This window comes from Rhipicephalus sanguineus, chromosome 5 (assembly GCF_013339695.2).
Source record: "Rhipicephalus sanguineus isolate Rsan-2018 chromosome 5, BIME_Rsan_1.4, whole genome shotgun sequence".
Lineage (NCBI taxonomy): Eukaryota > Metazoa > Arthropoda > Arachnida > Ixodida > Ixodidae > Rhipicephalus > Rhipicephalus sanguineus.
Window position 1 is genome coordinate 49,605,840 of NC_051180.1, and position 25,960 is coordinate 49,631,799.

At 47.6% G+C, this 25,960-nt stretch overlaps 1 protein-coding gene across 1 annotated transcript in view; it reads left to right on the forward strand.

The window, feature by feature from the left end:
* The first annotated feature begins 1,066 nt into the window (after positions 1-1,066).
* The window catches only part of LOC119393608 (ras-related protein Rab-27A), a 111,459-nt gene continuing 86,565 nt past the window's right edge, over positions 1,067-25,960 (forward strand). Inside the window, exon 1 of the mRNA XM_037660718.2 lies at positions 1,067-1,277. The gene's annotated coding sequence lies outside the window, so the exon portion shown is untranslated. The remainder of the gene's footprint in view (positions 1,278-25,960) is intronic.

Consider the following 25,960-nt stretch of genomic DNA (forward strand, 5'->3'; position numbering starts at 1 on the left):
ACTTGCGTTATTGTGTTATGGCAATAAAAATTTGGAGGAAAGTAACGCAAAAGTAATCGATTACATTTCTGTAATTGCTCAGTTACTTTCTTGGGGCTGTAATTGACCACTGTAATAAATTACATTTTAAAGGAAGTAATTATAATTATAGCCGGTTAGTTATTTTCTGTAACGTGTACAAGTCTGGTATCAGCGCCCAGAGGGATTAATTTGAAGGGCTGTAATAATATGTACTGATGGGATCAATACATTTTTTCACCAGACCCCGTCTCACAGACAAACCTTGTATTGGCTGCCAACTGCAATATAATACGTCTGTATGTAACAGCACCCCCACACATGCTTGTCTTTTTTAACGGTGAAGCTGTGCTACAAAACTAACTTATATGTTTCAGTAAGGTATCCACTGCACAATCTTTGCCAAGAGTGCACACGACATTAAGTGATGGCGGGCTTTTGTGACATGTAGGGCTCCAACGCTATTCTAGGACGCTTGTTGAATGTCAAGATTCAACAGAAGCTCTGTTAAATAACAAGTCTCTAAGGCAAATCAGTAAATCTTGGTATTGGGGACACAGGCAGTATTCAATATCGGGAGGAGTGTGATCATCCCTGTACATGTGCGAGTGTGTGCATATGTGTATACAAACTGCATAACTTCCAAGGGGGGGGGGAGGGGTGAACACCCTTAATTTCACCCCTCCCTCCTCTGGGCGCGCTTTTGCTTCCTATGTGGCAAAAGGTGCACACAGTGTCTTGTATATCGACAGCCAGGGGAGTAGCCAGAAATTTTTGTCGGTGTGAGCGGTTGGGAAGGTCTGACCATATTATATGTATATTTCTGCGTGTGTTTGCATGTGTGCGTGCAAAATTTAAAGATTTCAGGGGAGGGAGGAGGGGGTTGAGCCCCCTCCCCATTTTCTGGCTACGACAGTGAATCTCTCATACCACACATCGCCAAGTCGAGCATTAATGCGAACTTCGCGCCAACGGGGGGCGGAGCCCCACTAGAGCCCCGACCTCGTCACAGATGGCGCCACGTTCGCTCTTGGAGTCGTCTCCCGGGAGAGCTTCGGCCGCGGTCGCTGCGGCGGGCTGATAGCGCGCGCGGCGCTGGCGTCGTCGTCACTACCGGTGTCTATAGCGGCGACCGGTTCGGTTGCGGTGGTGGCGGTGACAGCGCTCGGACCTTGCGCGCCCATCTCTTGGAGCATCTGCGGGATCCATCTAGCGTGGAACAGCAGCAGCAGCAGCACCAGCCCTACCAAGCACCCTAGGTGAGAGAATTCCCCAACACTTGAGCGGGGCGTGGGCCCAGCTTGGAAATCCGGGCGCGTGGCCGGAAACGGCGCCGCGTCTGCTGCCAGCTTTTGAGCAGACGAAAGCCCCTAGCGCCACCGATGCCGCGTAGGCACGAAAGCTGTTCGTTTCCTGCGGAGAATCTTATTATTTTGTTCTTCCCGCCTTCCAGATTGGCCATGCTTTCAGGGGCGTGCAACCACGCGCACTCGAATTGTGCGCTTGCGATCCTCGTAAGAAGCTCTTGGTGCCGAAATTTAGCGCACCAGAACGCGTACTTTGCGTGCGAGCGGGCGCTGTTTTGCGCGCAGCTTGTACTATAAGGGAGAGAGGGAACGGGAGAGGGAAATCGAGAAGAAAGATTAAATAACACGCAATAGCGGTACGCTCTCCGTGCGACGCGCATTCTACCCAACAGGTGACTCCTACAAAGGACCAGCTGTGGCTTATGGAGCAGTGAGACTGGGGTGAAAGAAGCGACGTGCGGTCAAAGAGGACAAAAAATTTTAAAAAAACATGAACGTGAAACAAGAGCGTCACGCTCGCGCGCGTGATTTTGCAGCGGCTATATGTATATACACGCAAGCATGCTCTATCTTTTTTCAACCCATTGCGAGCGTGGTAAATTATGTTTCTAAAATGAAACGGGAGGCGCAGCTCGTCAGGCTCGAGCTGGCGGTTGCCTTGTTAAGCTCGACAATGCGCGTACGCGTGTTGGTTGTTTGATGCTGCGCATTACGCGCGGTCAATGCAGTCGCGGTGACATTTACCTTAAAGCCCGAGCAGCACTAATTAGCAGCCGATTAGTTTACTCCTTCCCGAAGGACATTTAGCCATATTTTTTTATCTTGATTTTCTTTTTTATTTTGTTGTCGTCATACAGCGTGGTCTAGAAGATTCTGACGCATATGATCGCATGTATCTCGATTGGGCAACAGGCGCTCGCAATGAAATCAAGGTATCGCGTGCTGCATCGCGCTTTTTCTCCCTTTGATTGGGACTTGCTGGCGTATACTGTTTCCCGGATATTATGCAGGTATACTTTGATATGGATGTTCGTATATTATATTTTCTGTCTTAACCAGGAGATGAAAAGCACCACCACTTCTAACAAAATCCACTCTGGTATACATTCAATGAATATGCTTTGCGTGCGGTATCCAGTGTCAGCGAATACGGTGTGTATGTCAGTTCTCTTGTTCGATGTCGGTGTTTCGCGCCCGTCAATCCATAAAAAGAAAAAAAAAAAGAACGGGTCACTTTAACACCGAAGTGACTCTTCTGTCGTTATTTATCAAAATCTTTGATACTCTTTTATGCTTATCTCGTAAATATTGCTTCAGCATCAGGGCATCTCCTTTGCCCCTGGAAGCGCCTTGTCGCTCACATAATTAGTACGGACGAACTATAGGCTTTCAATACATCAGCACTTCCACGACCCACTGTTCTTTGGTATAATCATCCCGATAATATTGCATCCGTCTGCAACCATCAACCATTTCATGATCTATTGCGGAAAAATTTTCTGAATTGATATCATGATGTTCCAATTCCTTTTTTTATTTCGTGAGGTCTTCTTGTGCTCTTCCTTTTTTGTGTGTGAGTGATGATTTTTCTTTTTTTATTCGGTATATTCATGCTGAATTTTTGTCCTGCATAATAATTTCTCAGTTATTTCCCTGTATTTATCGATGAATCTTTTTTCTTATATTTGCATTTTGCTAAATGCCCTATTGGGCCCCGTATGGTGTTCAAAAATAAATAAGTAAATAAACGAATAAAGGCGGGTTATCAGCGAAGCTGTGTAGCACACAACACAGAGTTGACACAGAATTATATATATATATATATATATATAGAGAGAGAGAGAGAGAGAGAGAGAGAGAGAGAGAGAGCAGGTTAAAACATTGGTGGCAGAAAACTGTGGAACACACGTAATGAAAAAGATTTTACAGTAGCAACGAAAATTTGAAGGCGAAGGTCAGAAAAGTGACAACTTGTTAGTTCAAATTGCAGAGCATAGAGAGGACTAACAAAGAACTTGGTGGCCCTAGCTATCAGCAAGATTCAGAGGGGAGTGCTCCTTCCTAACATAATTCATCCACGCATCCCGTACAAAGACGACTCGGCACATTGTTACGAAAATGCCGAGATGTTCACCTAATCGATACCGTATGAAGCGTTAACCTTTTAGAAGCATTGGTATTCGAAGTTGGGAGTGTTAACCGGTCAAGAGTCGATATAATTAAGAGACGTTCCGAATGTAAGTGAATACAAAAAAGCAGGAAAGAGAAAGTCGGGGTCGTTACGGGCATATATGTAGCGATAGATGGTTTAATGAAGATGCGTGCTACAAAATAGGTATAGGCAGATTGTTAGGCTGCTGTATGTGCGCATAATACCTTATTAACTCAAGCAGGCGAGGTGATTGTAACCGACCCTGTTTGAAGAGGACACCACTTCATTCATTCATTTTCGAAGCGCCCGTTAAGAGCTGAAAGCCATCGTAAAGTGCGCTTGTAACTTCACAAAGGAAGCAAAGAATCAATCAAAAGTGTATAAATAGTGATACAGCGCAGCGTAAATATTAAAGAAAAAATGCGCCAGGCCATGCGCGGAAAGCGCAGCACATGTCACAGCGAAAGCTCGAAGAGCGGCATTTCTACAGCCCGTTATAAACTCTCTTGTGGCTACTAATGCAACTACACTAGAAAAGTACCCACTATGCCATAAATCATAATTTTTGGGAAGTTGGGAAGCACGCACCTCGACATTATTCGATGTTCTGCGGAGAAGCGAGGTACTATCTGTAAGGCGTTATGTGCAGCTTCTTGATGCGACGGCTGATGATGATCAAGAATTATGACTGAGCCTTTTGTAGTGGGTTGGAAGCTTTAAACGACCCACTAGCTACGTAATTCGCATTGTGTGACGCCCGGTCGTTATTTAACTCTCCCACCACGCTTTGTAACACACGTTAACGTGAGAAAGAGAGAGAGAGAGAGAATTAACTAAACTGACACCCTGAGGAAATGGATCATGGGAGCCTCATTGCCTTCCTTGGCAACCAATAGAAGTGCCCTTTCGAGGAACACACTACACTATAAATCATCATAATTTTTGTGAAGTAGAGAAGCAGCCCCTATGCAATTTTTCGTCATTCTGCGGTGAACCGTGGTACCCGCTAAGCACCTCTAAGGCATTTTGTGCACTTTGTTTATGGTGTGGCTGATGACGATGAAGAATTATGGCAGAGCCCTTTGTAATGGGTTGGAAGCATTCAACAACCCACTCGTTGCGCAATTCGCATTGTGTGACGCCTGGTTACAGAACTTCGCGTTGTGTGACACTTGGTTGTTATTTTACTCTTCTGCCACGCTACATTACATATGTTAATGTGGTTCCTTCCCGACAAGAAGCCTGTATAGGGTCTTTTTGCAAAGCAGTGTCAAGCACCGGCATGGCTCAAAGGTAGAATACTGGGCTCCGACGCAGAGGGCCCAGGTTCGAACCTTCTTCCATCCTTGAATTTTTTTCTTATTTCGTTTTTCTTTTTTCTTATTTCGAGCGATAGTGGTTACGGACACCGGCGGCGGCGGCGGACAACTACGGCGCCAAAAACGGCCCTTATTGTTGTGATCTCATAACAGCTTTCGCTGTAAAACAAAAAAAAAATAGAACCACAGACAATAATAGAAGTCGGTCAAGAAGCAGGCAATAGAGCTAAACATGACCGTATAAATATACACCATGATAATCAGCGTCCAATGTGCCCCCGCACACGTATACAGTACTGACGGATTGAAACGCGACATCATTTTATTTTTTATTATTTTTTTAGTATAACCACTGCTATGAGCAATTGCTCGTGATAACCGCGTCATGTCGCGGGAAATCTGGTCGCAAGATGTAACTTCGACTCTTATGCAAGTGTTTGAATCAAAATTACGGCGATATAACACGAACTGTAGACGCTGGAAACGAAAGTACCAGCATTAATTAGCCCTAAATGTTGGCGTTTCAATGCGTGAGTACTACGTGAGGTCGGGTCTTGGAGCAGCGGTATTTGTGTGTCGGCTACGCAAAAGGCCGTTTTCATTGGGGATGTCTGGAGCAATAATAGGCTCTGGAGATGCGTGTGTGCCGTATGGTGCACCAGGATGTCTGTTCAACTTCCGCTTGCTCGCGCATCGGGGCGGCCATTCATCAGCGGAAAAGTATTGCGCGAGTGTTCGCCTGCACTCCACGTGACCAAAATTATCTTCCTACTGTGTCTGTGTACTTTCTTTTTTTTTTCGCTTGTGTGGGACATTGCCTTGCGTCTCATATCACCCGTCGATTCTCGCAGCTGCACAAAAAAAAAAGTGTCATTCTAAACACGACGATCTACTTATAATACACAAACGACTGTAACTAGCTTGTCAAAGCGACCCAGCTGTAGTGCACCGACGCTCGTATAGCCGTGCGCAGGACAGCGGATACGGTTAATTATGGTTTCTCTGGAGGGAGGTACAAATCCGCAAAGTTTCTTCGTCACCCGGCTGATTCTTGATTTTTAGAGCGAGGCTTGTATATTGCGAGGCGAAACCAAGATTCGTCCATCCTGTGTGCGCAAAAACTCCTAGCCCGTTGTGCCACAGAAACTAAGCCCCACTACTCGCCACTGATAAACTAAAAATGAACAAGGGAACACACGGGCGGAAAACACCAATTAAAATTTCTGGACGGACGTAACCAATAATTGAGAGAGAGGGAGAGAATAAGAATAAAAGAAAGGCGGGGAGGTTAACCAGGGCTGAGCCCGGTAGGCTACCCTGCACTGGGGAAAGGGGGAGGGGGAAGGAAAGATAGAGAGAGGAGGAGAGAAAAGTCACTCTTTCAGCCGGCGTAAGAGTTCTGCGTTTGACATCACAAACGGCGAATCAGTCCGGTATCCTTCAGAAAACGCAACAGCGCTTTCGTTGCCTTTCGGAACTGTGATGGGCAGCCCCATGGTCCCAATATTTTCGCGACAGTGAAAGCGCTTCCGTCCATTTGATTTAGTGCAGTGCTGAGGTGAAGCCTCTCGGTTGCGTATGTCGGGCAGTAACACAGAAGGTGCTCAATCGTTTCCTCAACGGCACAGTCGTTGCACTCGGCGTTGTCGGCCATCTCTATCTTAAATGAGTAGGCGTTGGTGAACGCTACACCCAGACGCAGACGGCACAACACTGTATCTTCTTCCCGGGAAAGACCAGGTAGTAGCCGCAGTCGTAGAGATGGGTCGAGAGAATACAGTCGATGGTGTGTGAACTGTGATGTTTGCCACTTTTGCAGTGTCATGTTCTGCGCCAGCTTATTTAGGTATCGAGCCGCATCAATCCTAGATAACGGTATAGAAACAAGGTTCGTCTCTACATGTGCTTTTCTGGCAGCTTCATCGGCGAGGTCGTTGCCGGAGATACCGCAATGACTTGGTATCCACTGAAACACAGCGTTGTGTCCTCTTTCAGTCGCATAGTGCAGCATCTCTCGTATCTCCCACACAAGTTGTTCGTACGATCCGCGACGAAGTGCCGACGAAAGACATTCGTAGAGCCGCCTTTGAGTCGCAGAATACTGCCCATCGCTCAGCCGGTTGTTGCTTGATATAATCGACGGCACCTCGCAGGGCAACAAGCTCCGAACCAGTCGATGTGCTCACGTGACAAAGTTTGTAAGCGAGGTTGATGGGATGACGGTGGCGCCGGTGGAGCTGGCCTGGGTGGTAGAGCCATCCGTGAATACGTGAATCATCCGTGAATAATTGAGAAAGACTTTAATGAACCATCGGGATCAGCCCAGTGATAAACACCGGGGCCTCAGATCGCTGGTTAACCATCTGGACGAAGTGCTTGGGCGGATGATAAAGAGCGGCGTGTCATACCGCAGTTGCCTGTACCTCTATTTACGCAGGTTCGAATTGTTCCTATAAAAGCACATACCAGGAAACCTTCGTGCAGGATATATCATTAGGGAAAGCCGCTGGCCAATTGCAAAGACCATCCACAGTTTAAAAGCTGAATTTGTGAATTCTACGCGCAACACACTGCGCCACATGTTGTTGGAGTGCACGAACAATCCGGACGTACCACTGTCATCACCCCCAAGCGAAAACGAAGAGGAAGGAGCGGATACAGAGAAAGAAGACCAGTGGGAGGCTCTGCTAGTGACGCAAGACCCTGACAACCAGCTACGATTGGTGAACAGGGCTCGGGCGGCGGTAGCGAGCCATGGCTACCTGGACTGAGGAGGCCACGCACCTTAGGGCTGAAGTACAAAGAGTCTGGTCAAAAATAAAGATCATTTCTCTCTCTCTGTACCTGTGGAACTAATTCGTGCGAAGGTCAGGAACAGAAACTGCTGTCGCTAATTACGCGTTGATCACGATATACGCCTGTCTAAGAGCTGCTGCGAATAGGCCGAGAAACGCACTTCTGCCCGAGTGCACACGCCGAGGGCTCGCCTTTGTGCGAGGCTGACCTATTTTTTGTACATGCAGTAGAAACTCTGCGTCGACGCCCGGTTGACAGCGTTGCTTTCTCCTTCTTCTTTCTGTTATAACTGACGTATCCTGCACACAAATGAAGAGCTGCTCGGCAGACGAATGTATATCCGCTGAGAAAAGCCCGGGGCAGACGCGTCTACTTATGCGACATACGGTATAAGACAGACGAGATAAGAGAGACAATCGATTAAAAAGACGAAAAAAAAAACTGAAGCGGGCACATCTTGTATATCCCGGAGGACTTTGCTCAAGGCCCCTCATGTCCTCTTGATGTGAAACGCAGCGGTATATATTCATGCAGGTTTCACCTCTCCGTACTCCGCTAGGACCGCGAGAAAAAAAAAAGAAAGCAAAGCTACAGAATACGAAAGTTCTTGCTCTGCAGAGTGGCACAGGGTTCGGGCCAACAGCTGGACCATCTCCCAGCTGCTGCTCTCTGCGTCCCCCACGCTCACACACTGGCCTACCAAGCGGCCCCGTTCCTGTGCTCCATTATCATTATCTCTCGCGAGGGCTATCGAGGGACCGGTGAGCGTGCAGCTGCGCGTATCCAAGACCGCCGTCCGTTAAATGCACTCGGACGTTGTTTGGACGAAGCCACTCGACAGAGGATGAGGAGGACAAGCGCCGGCCGCGCGAGTGAAAATCGTTCTTTGACCGCGCTCACGCGTTTCGCCTATTGGGGAGAAAAAGGTGAACCATCCGCTACTCCGGCCGAATGAAATATCCCCGACGCGCGTGGGAAGAATCGGGTACGTCTTTTTCTCAGTGTCAATGAATTTTAAAGCGGACCGATCAGTTGTTTGCTCCTTTTCTCGCTCTCTTTTCAAAGTTTCGCGCCAGCAGAAGGAGGAATACAAACATATTTTCCGCAGCACTTGAAATTTGGGCGAACGGTCTTGTACGATACCTTTCTTATCTGCTGCCGACAACCCGCCGTTCCTATTGTTCGGTTCCGGTGCTGATTATACTTTGTATTTCGCCGCCGCAGCGTTTTACCAGCTACCTAACCGCGACCAGCGTTCCGTTTTGTATGAGTGTAACGAACTCTTCGTCCGTCGCGAAGGTCTAAGCGCGAACGCAGAAAGAAAAAAAGAATGAAGAAGGAACAGCTGAGTGAAACGGCATCGCATTCTGCGTCCGTCTTCGAGGCCTGTTAACGATTTTTCGATTCGCCGGTGATGGTTTAACGGTCGACGCGTGCGTGATAAAACTCGTCGCGAGCGCTGTGCGGAATGAAGAGAAGGGCGGTCATTTTTCTTATTTTTCTGGGAGTCACGAGCGAAGGCTGATTATTGTCAAACAGAGGAAGAAGAAGAAGAAGAAGGGAGTCTTAGCGGAGGGGAACGAAACTTCGACGGAAAGGCGACAATCTATGTCTCTGTGTCCTGAACAAACTCTAGCATCCAGCGTCACCTAATTGAGTAATGAACAAGCGTGCTTGCTGAATCTATCTATCTATCTATCTATCTATCTATCTATCTATCTATCTATCTATCTATCTATCTATCTATCTATCTATCTATCTATCTATCTATCTATCTATCTATCTATCTATCTATCTATCTATCTATCTATCTATCTATCTATCTATCTATCTATCTATCTATCTATCTATCTATCTATCTATCTATCTATCTATCTATCTATCTATCTATCTATCTATCTATCTATCTATCTATCTATCTGTCTGTCTGTCTGTCTGTCTGTCTGTCTGTCTGTCTGTCTGTCTGTCTGTCTGTCTGTCTGTCTGTCTGTCTGTCTGTCTGTCTGTCTGTCTGTCTGTCTGTCTGTCCATAGAGTTTCCTACAATACTTACTAGAGGGAACTCTGGCGCTAGTGTCTATGGGAGCTGCAATGCATCGCGCTTCAGCCAGCATGGGAATCATGGGTAGTACACGGATTTGTCTAAACTTCGTTCTTTTGTCTCCGTTTGGCTCCGCGTCGCCTGCATCCGCTTTGTCGCAAAACAAAGTTCAGCAAAAATCAGCAGTTTCACTTCACCACTTTAACTTCTTTAGGCTCACCTATTCAAATCTGGTCACGAAGTTCACAACGATCCATTCTTTTATCCGAAAGAAAACCAAAACATAGCAATAAACAAAGCCACAAGTGCGTTCAAAGCCCACAAGCACGAAGACTAGGCAAATCCGTGTACTACCCATCATTCCCATGGTGGCTGAACGATCGCAGCGCCAGAGTTCTCTCTAGGTCATTTTAGGAAACTCTGTCTGTCTGTCTGTCTGTCTGTCTGTCTGTCTGTCTGTCTGTCTGTCTGTCTGTCTGTCTGTCTGTCTGTCTGTCTGTCTGTCTGTCTGTCTGTCTGTCTGTCTGTCTGTCTGTCTGTCTGTCTGTCTGTCTGTCTGTGTATCATCACAATAATCATCATCACATCGTCGTCGTGGTCAATTTCCCCTTTGCATGCGCTGGCTTCACCTCGCTCTTACTCTTGATGCGGCAAAGCAAGCCGCCTCTATGCATGGTTTCTTTATTGCATCGAGCTTTCTTCCCGCGTGTTTGAAGTGTTGTTTGTTGCACAAAAGCTTCCATCTCGTTCCGGTACCTTTGTTCGTGCCTCGTACAATGCCTGCTCGAGTCGCTACCGTTGCCGCCTGATTGAGTAAGTCCGGCAGTGCCGTCAGTGCACTTCTTCGCAATTGTTTCCAAGCGCATTCTAAATGCCCTTCGACTGCGCTGCCGTTTCTCTGTAGCGCGTGGATCCGCGTCTCGATCTCGCGTCCTGCAAAGCTCGTCAGAGCTCGCCTTAGGCTGGTATCGATCCATACGATTTCTCACGTATAGCGCTTGTTCGAGAGTCCTCGGCCGCGGATGCCACGCACTCGTCCTTATGCAGCTTTGCAGGGACTTAAGAAAACATAAAGGCACCGGAGGATCGGGAGAAGGAATTCGAATTGTGCTACTTGAACTATAAGCTCTGTGCTTCGGACGGAATTATAAAAAGCAAACACGTCGTAGCAGAGAACGCGATATGAAATGAGCACTAAGAAACCGTCCTCGTATTTACACAGAAGACGAGATACCTAAACCCGCCAAGAATGAATACGAAACGTGAGAGGCACTGGAGATTTAGTTCGTCGCTTCAAAGACGGTGTTTCCACGTCTGTGACTCGAGAGAATGTGTTATCCGATGCGGATCGCAACTCTGTCCACTCATTCACGAATTCGTTTCGCAGGCGCCCCGGGCGCATTGAATAAAGCGACGACCAATGGTTGTACGTGCTCGGAACCTCCATGTGTTAGCTTTGTAGTTTGATCCGGACATATACCTCGCGGGCAGTGCTTCATTCTCAGCTTAAAAAGAAGCTTATCGTATCGATAAGCTTAGGCATCGACGCGGGCGACATTTGCTAAGCATGCGCACACTAAGAAACTTTTCAGATGACAGTTTTTTTCTTGTCGCATGAAGTACTCGCCTAGAGTGGACGTTATCTTATCAATTTTACTGGACACAGCGACGTAAAACGTCCGAGAGGAGAGACATTACGGAGTTTTAAATATGAGCAGCGTCATGCAACACGATCATTCTACTGTCAAACCCGTTCATAAGCAACCCGGGTACAACGAATCACGCTTTATATCGAACACGCCACGCTGTCTCAGGATTATTCGTGTTAAATGCACTTTCTATAACGAACTGCACATTACATATATCGAACTTGCCGGAGCCGCGACTGCAGCTGAAGATGATGGAGAGTCGATCGCTCTTTTGGAGGAACATGCCCGCGTTCCTGACGCTGTGCCCCAAAGAATACGGTTTTGAAGATTGTGTCGTGCTTGATGATGAGGCAGCAGTGACAGCAAGCCCGCTGGATGCGGGGATTGTTGCTGATGTGGTGGCGTCTGGTGACATGGAAGTCAAATATGAGCCGCTGCCACGAGAAGACGATCGCCCACGCCCATTTGTACAAGATATCATCGCGAAGATGTTCTGCGACGCTACTGTGCCGATATCCAAGGGAGGGGACTTGAGTTTGTTGACATTGCTTCACCAATTGAAAATGCAGTTCACGTTGATGTTGCAAGGCGCTAAGTGCATACCACGATAATCGCCTACTGCGAGTAAGTGCACATTGCAGGAAAATACATTGGTTTCGGAGTGTATTATGCGTGGTTAGCGGCATGACATCACGTTTGTTTGCGCGCTTTTGTCCGACTTCAGAATATTTCGCGTTACGAGCTAGGCACTGTAATTCGTTAACAGCGGGTTCGGTGAAATCGAAATACTTGTTATATCGAACAAATTCCGGAAAGTCATCCTCTTCGTTATAACCGGGTTCGACTGTAGTCGTTCTTAGCCGCTGTTGCCGTTCACCGTTTTTGGCGTGCTGCTGCATCACACATGATCGTGGGTTCGCGTGTCATGCAGCCTCGACGACATGCAAATCTGTCGCAGCGTACAAGCTCATAACCCTTCTGTCCGCCTGAAAGCCTTAGCCATTTTAACCGATACAGCATCTTTCTGTCGTTTTACTTTTTGTTTTGGCTCACTCGGTTAGGTACACGTAACTCGCATCTTAACGACTTTGCAGAAACAGTATGCACAGAGGATGGTTTCCGAAACATGCGGCGAAGCTTGAACACCCGCGGCATATTGCTAGAGGACACGTTGAGCAAGACGGAGTATACTTCCGTCTCGCTCCTGAGCAAGCTCTTGAGTTATGCGAAATGATTTGAATAATCAATTATGCAAATTTTGTCGTATACTGTTCAATAAAGGCCGCGGGCGTTGTTTTAAAAGTTGCTTGGCGTTCAAAAAACACCCTATGTAGATAGCTTCCTCCGCAGCAAACTTCATTTGTTTGCTTCGAGGCTCTGAAAGTGGCCTGAACTAAGTTCGCGCAAAGTGAAAAAGGACGGCGAAATATAAGTGGTGGTGGGGGAGGGAGGGTACAGCGCGCACTGCGTGTCTGGTACAAAGAAGCACTGTCAAGCATGTTTTGCAACGAACGAAGCTGCAGCACGTTTCAATCGATTTCAATCGGATTTCCTCGCCAAAGCCTATCGCTTAAGGCCGCGCACGCGTTCCATCTTCGAGACGAGGCGCGATGACGTGGACTGCCTGGCAGACGCTCCAGTGTTGTGCCTTAGCTGTCACTCGTTTTCAATCAGCTTGCGAACTTTGTTCGTTGTCGACGACGTGCGTGAGGTGGAGCGCCTCAGTATACGGGCACGGAAGTGGACGGTGTACGACGCAAATCCTGCGTTGTTTTTTATTGCGGGAGAAACAATAACATGAGACGCAGCTTGGCTCGAGGAAGAAACGTCGATTCTTTATGAGGAAGAAAAGTCGAAACGCCTAAGCAAGATAGGCGTCGTATGCAGGAGAGCCTATTGCAGTGGTCTCAAACACGTATATGTATATATATTATTTTCTTGATGAGTATGTTCATGCTACACAGCCATGACTGGTATCAATCATTTTTTTTTTTCGTGAGGCGAGCCAATGCGGTCACCATGTGCTAAAACATAACCGTGGAAGCAAAACTACATTTGAGATCGCTATCGGCGTCCAGAATTGAGTCACTTCGGAAATAGGTATCGGATGTTTCTCGAATACTGACGCCAAATCCCCTTCAGAAATGACCCAGATATGAGATATGGGAAAGGGCGTCTTTCAAATCGCAACGTAAGCTGACATCTTGTTCAAGCTCCCGCTCCCCCCCCCCCCCTTCCCATTTTTCTGTTCTAACCTTCTTCGCTGTCCCGGCCCTTGCGGGACTATACGTATTGTTACCGAGGCCCGCCAGCTGAGGTGAGTTTGAGGCCCCTGTTCTGCTTGCAGTGAGTACATCAGCTCGGGGTCACGTGACTTGGGCATAAACTTCATCGTATGACGCCATTTAAAGAGCGGTTTCGACAATTATCCCCACTTTGCCTGTGTCAGTGGTTGGCCCGTGCCGTTGGGGGGCAGTAACCTACACGCCGTGCAGCTTCGCAGTTCTCAGCATTTTGCCAGCATCTCAAGTGCCACAGCCATCCATGGTCGACAGCGACGTGGCGCTATCACTAATGCGATTTTCCTTCGTCAGAGAAACTGACCTAACCGCTCTACCAATGACGTCATACGTGACGTTTCTACTGAGTTCACGTGACCCAGATTTGTTGGGGTGCCAATAGGCTCTCCTGTCGTGTGTATGAGAAGCGTGAGGCTTGTAACGAAAGAAAAAAAAGAAAGTTATCAGTGTAAGTTACGTATGACTGCGATTCAAGAAGCACTTCAGAATATTTTATTTATTTATTTATTTATTTATTTATTTATTTATTTATTTATTTATTTATTTATTTATTTCACTGTATTATTTAGAGCACTCTCAAGGACCAAAGACGTCACAGAGAGGTGTGGGAAAGAATACGTATGCAACCAATTTAGCAACCAGCGAAGTTGTGCAGCACACGACACAGAGATTCGAACCAAGTCCGATCACACACCCTGAAGCTAAATCCGAAATGCCTGTCCAGAAAGCCCCTTTTGAATTTAGAGTGTGCTTCTTGAAGGTTTTTAGATGCGAAGTATCTTAAGGCGGAGCTCAATCCGGTGGTGGTGTGCGGCGTGACCACCCTTACTGCGCATGCGCATACCCTCTCCACACACCTCCTCTCCACTCCCCCCACCATTCCCCCTGTCATCTACCCTCTCTCATTTCCCCTCTCCACTTTCCCTCTCCCATACCCCTCTCCACTTCCCCTCTCCCCTCCCCATTTCCACTCTTCCTCTGAAACGCGGTCTAGACATGCCGAAATTCCCTCCTGCGCAACGCCGCGATGAGCTCGAGCGCATGCGCGTCCCCTCCTCTTCTCTTTCCTCTCCTACGCTATCACCTCTCGCCCGCCTGTCGACCGCGTTCCCCGCTCGCCCTGTGAGAATTAACGGCCAGACTAGATGGAAGATACGACGCGCGTAGCGTCGCTCTTCGCGTTCCACGACGCGAGCTCGGTAGCATGCCCAACGAACGCCAACGGAACGCGATCGTGCAAGTGCTCCGGCCTCGCATCTACTCATGGTCCCCTTTAGCGGGAGATGGTGTAATTTTTCATTTGAGCAGCACGATATCTCGCGTATTTCTGTCGCCTTCCTCGTTTCGCCACATGCGTGGTCTTGTCTGGGTCGCCGCATGCGCGTGGCGTTTCGTACACGGCCGTAACCGTTGTTTGCCGGCCGTGTGTTCCGTTTTTGTCATTTTTAGTGAACCGGTGGTAAGTGGTTGAGTTTGCCTAATTCGTTTGGTACATACGCTTTTCTTGACGCACATGAGGGACAGAGAAAGAGAGAATTTATTAAAAGGCAGAGAAGTTGGCCTGAGCTATGGTCGGATACAACTTTACCAAGTCCGCGGCACTTCCTCCTCATAGGTGGATACGCACAAGCCTGCGCCAATGGGCGCGCACTTCAGACTGACGTCACGGGCCGGTGACTCCCCCTTCGGAGAACATTGCCGAGTGCATGAGCAGGACTATTTCTTTGGTCGCGGAGGCGATCGGCTGCCGTGCTTCGATAGTCTGGGCGGGGCCTCACCGGACTTCTTAAGTTGTATCCGACTGTAGTGCGCTCTAGCCTGCTACTTTGCACAGGGGGAGAAGGAAAAGGGGAAAGAAAGAGCGATGGAGGGCGATGATGCGGAGAGCAATAAGTGGTGCGTATTACATTAACCACATAACATAGCGGCTTCGCTGCAGTATAGAGTCCGGTCATGTGCTCTTAAAGAAATACTGTCACGTGGTCGTGACGCTGACGAAGGCAGCACTCGGCGTGTCCAAAATGAACCTTTTTATTTGGCCGCACTTGTGGCCGTGAAACGGAAAGTCAACCTACAGCAATACACACTGTGCACTGATAGCGGCGAACAGAGCGTCGGCCGTCGATAAACTGAACATCGCTTGGATGCGCCGTCTTTTATACATCACACATCGAACTTTCTAGCCTTATCACTGGTGGTTGCACCAGCTCTGGAATAACCTTGACTATTCGCGCCATGTGCGCAATCTTGACAAAATGATCTACTACAATCTGGAATGTTCCCAGACATTCTAGCGCGGCCCACGCAAGACAGCGATCACACGTGCACCGGGCCAGTTACACAAACATAGCAAGAGAAGCGCGCGTGGCAATATACATATAACTACACTTGTAGCAGTTGTTGACACTGTGTGATTGCACATTGCTGACAAAATACCATTTTCACTTAGCATTGCCACACCGATTCCTGCCAGCGTCGACGCCAGCGTTTTTCGCTACGACACGTAAAGTGGGCAGTCACAAAACAGATGTGCTGTTATTTCACAAACACGGCATCGTTCACAATTCGGGCTGTCCTCGCGGCTGATGAAAAAAAAAAAGCGCCAGGCCTGCGCGGAAAGCGCAGCACAGTCACAGCGAAAGCTGGAAGAGCGGCATTTCTAGAGCCCGTTATAAACTCTCCTGTGGCTACTAATACAGGTACATTAGCAACGTACCCACTACGCCACAAAGCGTAATTTTTGGGAAGTTGGGAAGCACCCAGCACGACATTATTCGATGTTCTGCGGAGAAGCGAGGTACCATATGTAAGCGATTATGTGCAGTTTGTTGATGCGACGGTTGATGACGATGAATAATTATGGTTGCGCCCTTTGTAATGGGTTGGAAGCTTTAAACGACCCACTAGTTACGTAATGCATATTGTGTGATGCCCGGTCGTTATTTAACTGTCCCACCACGCTTTATAACACACTTTAACCGGAGAAACGTAGAGCGAGAGAGAGAGAGAGAATTTACTTTATTGAGACCCTGAGGAAATGAATCATGGGAGCCTTATGGGCTTCCTTGGCAACCAACAGAAGTGCATTGTGTGACGCCTGGTTACAGAATTCGCGTTGTGCGACGCTTGGTGCTTATTCTACTCTTTTACCACGCTATATTGCATATGCTAATGTGGTTCCTTCCCGACGTGAAGCCTGTATAGGACCTTTTTGCAAAGCAGTTTCAAGCACCGGCATGGCTCAGAGGTTGAATACTGGGCTCCCACGCAGAGGGCCCAGGTTCGAACCTCGTTCTGTCCTGGAATTTCTTTCTTATTTAGTTTTTTTTTCTTATTTCGAGCGATACTGGTTACGGACACCGGCGGCGGTGGCGGCGGCGGTGGCGGACAACTACGGCACCAAAAACGGCCGCCGGTGAAATGATCTCATAACAGCTTTCGCTGTAAAATCCGCGGAACATATACAGCTTCGCGCTGTAGAAAGGATGCCAAAGAGCTGCTTGAAGTTGTTGAAGCAGCGTGTAGGATGGAAATCGCAGCATCGCGGCGTGTGAACTCCGTAGAAACGACCGTACAATGACAGATCACGTCAGCTTCTGGGCACGCTGCAGTTATTTACACTGGGCGCAAAGCCATCGCTTCACCGAACAGCCGCATCATGGACGCCCTGGGGCGTTGGAGTGAAGCGAGGTGCAAGGGATTCCGTGTCTTCCATCATTAGTTATTACGCGTAAATACGATCGTTTATTCGTTAATTAACGTTGATGGATGAGTGCGCCCGACAGGTTATTAATGCTTCGCTCGCTCGATCGTGCGTGCTCAATAAGGTTTTTTTTTTTTTTTTTAGCATAGCAGACGCTATTATACTCCACCTCCTAGTATATTCCTGCACGACATTCACAGTTCGCTAAACTCGTTTTGCGCAGCGCCGGCCACGTCAAGCGTCTGAATAGTGCAGAAAATGCGAACCGCGTGTACACAGCAGGGACAGTTGCGGCTGGACTGGCGTCGTTTTAAAACTTTATTTGTAACAGCTGTTTTTTTTCTTTTTAAATAAACGCTAAGGCAGATGTCGCGTATAAGCAACTTTAATTACGGTGTAACGCTCGCTACCGCCGGTATAACTTAGTTGCTCGACAGCGGGAAAAAGCTTTTGCGTTCTCTTGTATTGGGGCAGCGCTAGGTGCACAGAAGGACGGCGCAGTGCGTCGTTAGCGAAGCCTCCAACTGTTGCACGATGCAGGCAGAGGAGAGGCTATGCTTCCGGCATGCGCTTTTTTCTTTCTTTTTCTTTGTTTTTTTTTTTCGCACGCGCCGTACCCACTTCTTCCAAAATATTTTCCGCATTGTTCTGCGCAGTTCTTGTTTATCCTTCTCTTATTTTTTTCGATTTTCCAAGCTCATTTTGATCCTGTGAGAGCGCGTACCGCCGTTTTTAATAACACGTCACAGTTTCCAGCAGCAAACGAGAGTTAAAGCAGCATCGAAAAACGGGGTAAATGAAGACATAGTAATAAAAAAGAAAGATATGCGGCATCGAATACGTGTTGGAGTAATGACGGGACGAATGCTATGCCGTATATTTAGTTAGATCCATTGCGCAGTGGTCTACTGGCCTCCTGTTTAACCCAGATGGTGAGAAACCACCCCAAATAAGAGCTGGTTCCACGTTCGAGTCCTGGCTGCAGAACGATTCTTTCATTAACTAGGAAATTTTCTTCGCGGCTAAACCAGAAATGAATTCCCTTGCATCTTCGTGCTATGAGCGCGTGGGTTATTTATTTATTTATTTATTTATTTACTTATTTATTTATTTTATTTGCTTTGTTTTCTTTCTCGAACCATCATCCACCTTTCGAAACTCCTCAGAACTGGGATTTGCCGGATTGGCAAGATGTGCTTGCGGTCGCTGTTGTTCGGGCAGGCATACCTCGGCGCATACCACATTGTTCGTTAAATCGATCCATGTACGCTGCTTGGAGCGCGCAGCGGGGCTTGTCTTTCAGGCAAGGAATGTATAATATCGGACCGCAGTTGGTGTGAATATATGGAACGTGAAGCAGAATTTCGTGAGACTAGGTAGACAGATAAAGAGGGCGAGAGATGTCGAAGAATGGGCATTAGCGATGCAGAACAGATGGCTGCCTCTGCTTCGGTCGTTGGACTCAGCTGCCACAATCGGTGTTTTTGTTCGCTTCATGCGCTTTGCTGGCCGTATACATGCTAATCACGTCAACAGTTTTCGAACGAAAGCGTTCTCGAACAGTTTTCGAAAACGAAAAAGAAGAGACATCTTTGTGGCTACAAGTGAATGTTTCGATAATATGCGGCTGCATGGAAATTACCTTGCTGATGAAACAGCAAAACGCCCTAAATGACGACACGCTTGTAACTATCCCATTCTCAATTAAGGCCGCAATGCGATTCCTTTCTCTCTGAGTGTATAGTGAAACGCGACAGCAACGAATTGGCCAGACGATGAAAATCGTCATGAATGTCTATCGATACCCGTAGGAAACTTCCAGGCCGTTCGGCATCCAACGCATAATCATGGGATCCTCCCGCCTGGCCTTGTCTGTATACGCGACAAGATTCGAATCGAATCTACGCGATGACTCCCGCAGACTGTGAGATATTACAGAGACTACCACACACGCTTGCTATTTGTCCTCAATGTCACTGTGATCGGCAGCCACTGACTTCTTCGTTAACGACAACTTTTCAGTAAAAGAGTTATCGCGCCCTCGGCCAGACGTATTATTGACGAAGCAAGCCGTCCGAGGCTCTCTTAGGATATATATAATGAACACGGGCTTAGTAGCCTCGGTACGTTTTTTTTAAATGAAGTATCTCCCTCTCTCTCGCTCACACGCTTATTTTGGCACTCTCATCTGTTTTCTTTCTTTTCCTTTATCTCTTCAAGATAAAAGTGGATTAATCCGTGCATGCAGTGTTAACCGACTATTAGACATAACTGTCGCTAAATGGACGCTCTCAAACTACAAAGACTTTGTGTGCGTTATTTTAGCGGTAATTACGTCTCAAAGCAAGTACAAGACTACACGTTTCTCTTTCGCTAAACAGAACATTCAGATGACGACCAACGCGCTGCTCTCTAGCGCATTACATAGTGCTGTGCATACAGGCCTTAAGGAAAAGTTCGCCGCCTTTTAGAGAAAATGATTCGATAAGTGGCGTTACTTTATGTTACAACGTTTTCCGAGCGATTACACCAAGCGCCAAGGCGTCGAGTAAATGCCGACACGGTCCTGCAGACTTTTTTTTTTTCTCCTACCTGCGCGTTCATTCACGGCGTCTCGGAGCGGCGCACTTATAAATGATTGGAGCCAGCGGCTAAATGAATTGCTTCCCTCTAAACGACCCTCTCTGTGTGGGGGCCATAATCATGGGAGCGAACGGCCGCTGTAGGTATCGCACTCACTGAAGGTGTATGTATGAACGGTCAATACATATACATCCATGTATATATACGCAAAACATCATCCAGAACGAGTATCCCTCCATCTCTATACCTCAGAACTTGCCGATTTCGCTGACACCTCTGACAGTTCCGCGCGCCTATATACATTTATGGAAGTGGTAGACGAGTGCAAACAGGTAATTTCGTGTATAAGGGCTAAAGCAAAAAAGCAGGAAGGCCCACGGTCATATAGATGGTCGTTGCCGAGAGTGGGTTCCCGTTCTTGGTGCGCAAGCTCGCAATCTCTTTCTCTGTGTGTGTGTGCCTTCCCCCAAATCAGGTACCGCCCGTATACTCGCGTGTCTGCCACAGCATGGGGCCAACGTGCATCGCTGCCACGGAAAGCGTAATTTCTTCGGCGAGTGCGTCGACCACTCCTAAACCAACGGGCCTCGTCCTGCGCTAATAGTCGCGCCGTGGGACAGACCGCGCCCACTTCGGGCCGCTACGTGTAATGTGTACGCATGCATTCGCGTGGTGCCGCTCTGTAGAATGAAGTGGCTCACCGCAGCTTCGGGTTGACACTGCTGTTGTGCGCTCGGGATTGCAACCATGCGTCGCTGACGCGCGCAAGCACGGTGCAGCAGGTGCACCCGCTTCGTACAAAGCGCAGCGTCCGCCAGAACACACATGCGTCTGGGCGATGTGCTGTGTTGTTCGGTGGTTCTGCCAGTGACACGAGGGGGCGTAGATGGAAGTTCTGTATTTTATCACGAGGCGGGGAGCGGTATGCGGGGCATGTTGGAAATGTTTGGACAAGGGTGGTGGAGAAGGGGACCGGTTGTGCCACTGCGCCACCGTAAGCTGCCGACGCATGCGAGCCTGTGCGTGCAACGATAGGTAAATGCCACTTTGTTTTAGTGAAGCCGTGTCCCTTGACCCGTTCAGCACGTTATATTCATCTGGGTCGGGTTGGATCAACTGTACCTTTCATAGTCGCAGTCAACGGCATGTCGAGGACTTGGGCGGCTTTGGGTTATGCAGGAATATTACGTAGCTGTGCCCCTTTTCACGAGAAAGGCCCTCAGCCTGTGCAGTAGTAACACAATATCGCCATAGAACACCAGAAAGCAGCGCCAGGAGCATATAGAGGCTGCGTGGGAACGCTATAGGTTACGTTTGCTCGGTAAGCTATCGTTCAGTGTTTTCATATCTTGCCCAGACTTCCTTTGGTAGCAACGATATTGTCTGGTTGAAGAGGAGTGAGTTAGTGAGTGAGTGAGTGAGTGAGTGAGTGAGTGAGTGAGTGAGTGAGTGAGTGAGTGAGTGAGTGAGTGAGTGAGTGAGTGAGTGAGTGAGTGAGTGAGTGAGTGAGTGAGTGAGTGAGTGAGTGAGTGAGTGAGTGAGTGAGTGAGTGTGAGTGAGTGAGTGAGTGAGTGAGTGAGTGAGTGAGTGAGTGAGTGAGTGAGTGAGTGAGTGAGTGAGTGAGTGAGTGAGTGAGTGAGTGAGTGAGTGAGTGAGTGAGTGAGTGAGTGAGTGAGTGAGATTATCTGTGTGTCTTTCTCCATGTCTTAAAAGCGCAACCCCCTCTTAAAGGGACACTAAAGAGCAAAACGATTTTTCTCGCATTAGTAAAGTAGTCGTCCACGATACCAAAAACACCACGCTTTCTTCGCGAAGACGCTTAATAAGCGAGAAAACGTGCAAAAAGAAAATACAGAGGGCGAATGCTATGCCGTATATTTAGTTGGAATACCTTGGAATTCCCGCACCATTTGCCGTGACGTCACATATTTTTGACGGCGCCTGCTTGGGCCTACGTAGTTCCTAATCGGTTAAATCGAAGTACATTGTCCTCTGAGGGGGCCAGAGACTTGACATAGCGAGTTTCTGAAAATTTCGTCGAGCCAGTGGTGCCAAAATACGTTAAATGCTCTTTGAAGTCTTTTACATCACGAATTACAAAGTTCGGCGCGATAATTAAAAATGAACTTTTGAACTTTTTTTCTCCTCTAATAATAAACCTATGGTGGTGAAATAAACTACACAAGAGTTCTCCGAGCACACTTTATCAATCTAAATAAATTCGTTGTTTCTCTTTAGTGTCCCTTTAAGTATACGGAGTTCCTATTCGCCCAAGGAGCTCAGCACTGTTGTGCAGCGCAAGTGCGAATTCAACGTGCACTCATCGAATGAATTCGCACTTGCGTGAGCAAGGAAAGCGTGTGCGCGAAAGAACGAAAATAAGGTCTGGTGACTGCGGTATTCTAGCACTCTTCTCGCTTCCGGCTGCGAGCTGACAAGGTTTAGCCGAACTGAAATTCCGCCGAGTTGTCGTCTTGAGTAGAGTAAAACCGCAAGACGGACATGGACAAATTCAGCGCCTGTCCCACCACTTGCCACTTGGTGGCTTCGCGTGTGTGTGTGTGTGTGTGTGTGTGTGTGTGTGTGTGTGTGTGTGTGTGTGTGTGTGTGTGTGTGTGTGTGTGTGTGTGTGTGTGTGTGTGTGTGTGTGTGTGTGTGTGTGTGTGTGTGTGTGTCTTGTCTTCTCTTGTCTTGTCTTGTCTTGTCTTGTCTTGTCTTGGACTTGAGAGTTACACAAGATAATTCGATAAAGGCTTGTACAAATACCTATATGGTTTGTCTGGTCCACGTTACTTTCAATTTGTTTTGTTCTAACAGCTGCGTCTCAATCTTACGCTGTGCTCCTGTGTTGCTTATCCGTATGCTTCTTTCATTGCTCCCGCCTAACCGAAAGTCTTTATTCCCTCGCTCGTTCGCATCTTTTCCGAACGTCTTGCGCATATTTTCACGTTAGAAGGATCTTAGAGAGAGTGGTTATGAAGTTACTTTTCGCCACAGAACTCTGCACTTCGCCTACGTTCCTCGTTAAAGCGACGCTTCCACGGCAAAACTTGAGCAAGTAGTCTCAGAGAACGGGGTCTGTTCCCGAGAACTATACGCCCCCTCGGGTACAAAGCGAGAATTCTCACCGCGAGTTTCTTCGAGCTAGGCGTGTAGACGTACGGTCCGGAAAACAGTCGAGAGGAAGCGTGCACACACGAACCGTGCGACGTTCTGAACTCGAGAGTATCTTGTTATGCTTTTCGCCGAGCGCGTAATATAAACTCGCACACGCTGCCCAGGGGAATGCAGTGTTCGCTCTCGTCTTCTCTCCGACGAGCCTCTCGTTCTAGACAACGCGAGCGCTCGACGAATGCCCGCGTTTACCTGGTCGAGTCGTGTAGGTATTCTGTGACCCGTCGCAATGCGGTCTGTTTTGCCAACGAGAGAGAAAGGGGAAAAAAAATAACCCTTCAACTTTATTGGTTTCTTCTCGCTATGCTCTGTGTTTTCTCTCTCCGAAACTCCAGAACCCTCGCCGAGCGACAGGAGAGCGGCACTTGCAAGTTACACGTTCAATATTTAGAGCCTTCAAGAATACTCGTGTTCTCTTGTTTGTGAGCACGCGCGCTCCCTTCATGCAAGCGTGTCTATTTTATGCGTGTGCGTTCGCGTGTGTGTTTGCGTGGGTTTTTTAGATTCCGTGTATGCGTCGGTGTATGCTATTTTTTTGCCTTTCTTGGCGCATTCACGTGGAGAACATAAGATGTTCTCTGCCCAGTCTTTTTCTATGCCTGTACTTTCTTTTTGCACCCGGCGTTGTCGCGATTTATTGCTTCAACAATGCGGACGGGGCCTGCGGACTGTTCCTTTATTAGACGGAACATTCACGGCGCCCCCTCTACAACGGCCGTTTACCTCATAACCAGCCGCAACTTTTCACTCTCTCTCTAGCAACTTCTTTTCACTCTTCCCCGGCTTCGTATGTTCCACTGCAGTTTAGTTTAAGTTCTCCAGTCTTTTTTTTTTTTCTACGGAGCGGTAACTTCTTCCGTTCCTCCTGCCGACCGTCACAAAGAAAAAGCACCACTTCCATTAAAATTTAATTTCTTCTTGAAAAGGCACGCACACACGTAGAAACTACTTACGTACGCGTTCAGTTACGAAATAATCGTACTCATATACTAATACGAATGCGTCAGACAAACACGCATAAACACACGTACAACTCACGCGCAGGCACTCACACAGGTACACACAAAAACACAAGACGCGAGCATGCACGCGAAGATGCGCGCTTACATCTCTGACGTTTGCACATTTCGTTTTCGTTTTTTCGGAATAGCGTTGAGCTGGTAGCGTGGCACCCATACAGGTAATTTAATTAGAGCGCGATTCGGCGCACACGTACGCAGTCTTTCTGAATAGTTGCGTGCGTGCGCGTATGCGGGTGTGCCGAATTGTAGACTAATTACTTCACAACAACTTTCTCATTTTCTCTCTCTCTCTCTCTCTCTCCATATATATGCCGCAACGATCCCGGTTTCTCACAAGAAAAGCAGTTTGCTGCTTCAATAGACACATTAAATTGATTTTCATTAATTATGTTTTCAGTTAATTCGCCCTTATCTTAAGTAAAATTGCGCCCCGATATCATATGTATCCGGTACAATTTCTAACTTGCACCCGAACAATCGATTTCGTAGCAGTTTTACCTTTTTATACACTCTGAATATTCGGAAAAATGGAAGTTGGTGCTGGACCGGGACCGGAAGTGGTTTGGAGAGAACAAAGATTGTCACTCGTTGTTTTCGTTCCACTAAAATGAAAGATTGAACGAAACATGGCACGCAGTAGAAGACACGATGTGCAAACACAATGCATTCCCACGGTAAACACGAATCCCAGAGTTTCGAGTTCAGGTAAGAAAAAAATAAGTTCACGTCTACGTCTATGGAGTCAAATAAGTTCTATGGCTTCTTTGGCGTCCCACTTCTTCTCGCACCGTGGAGGAGAGAGTACCTTTTCTCCAGGCTTTCTCTGTCGCGACCACGAATTCCTTTTTTTCTTTTTTGTTTTTCGTACTACTCGATCCAAAGCCAAAGCCGCTGAGAAGACGAAGCATATACTGGCCTCGATGAGAGGCCGGCGTGCGCCTCACAAAAGTCCTCCGTCGAGGTCTGTGTAAGTCGCTCCTCTTACGTTCACCCTTCGCTCTTGGACACACTACACTTTTTTTTTTTCTTTGCTCCTTTTAAGGAGTGTGTGTCTATAGGTGGATAAGTGTGTTGCTTCTTTTTGCCCCCTCTTTTCATTGGATCTTCACAGTTCTGCTCTCTTCGCGTCGATATCTTCGCCGCAGCCGGCGAAGTGTGATGTGCCTTGCACGTTCTAACTTCTCAAGATGCGACGTGCCATATTACTCTAACACGCTGCTTAAAATGAAAAACAAAAAGAAAAAAAATGAGACGCACTCTTTTATTTAATTGAAAAGTCAAACAGACTGCAGAGAAAGAGCAAACACGATTATAACTTCGTGCATGAGATAAGGAAGATGAGAACGACGGAATAGACCTTTTTCAAGCAATCCCAGCATCCCCCGCGGGCGTGCGAAGCACTATGGGAAAAGTGTGTACGGCGAGCCCGCCGGCTGTTCCGTCGCTCGCTGCTCGTTGACGCCGTGGGAGCACCAAACGAAAAAAAAAACAAAAAAAAAACGCGTCGCCGCTGGTTGACTATTATTAAACCCTAAATACTACACATGTCTGAACGCACCTGAATGTATCTCTACGCATGAAATGCGAAAGGAATGATGCAGTCAGTGTAGGTATTACCGAGTGGATGTAGCAGTTAAGCGGCATGCGAGTTATCACGTGCCGATACATGCAGTAAAAACGTGCTATCGTGAGCAATGGAGCTGGAACACTGAATTCGTATTTATTCAATGATTACTTGCTCACAAGCCACTATGGCATTTAATGCCATAGTGGCTCGTGATCGGGTTTAACCAAATTGTAGAAAGGTGTTGCAGTGTTCAGGTACACAGATGATTATTTGATTTTAATTGACAAGTCAAGCGTTATACAAAGATGTGAGCACATTCTAAACGTGTTT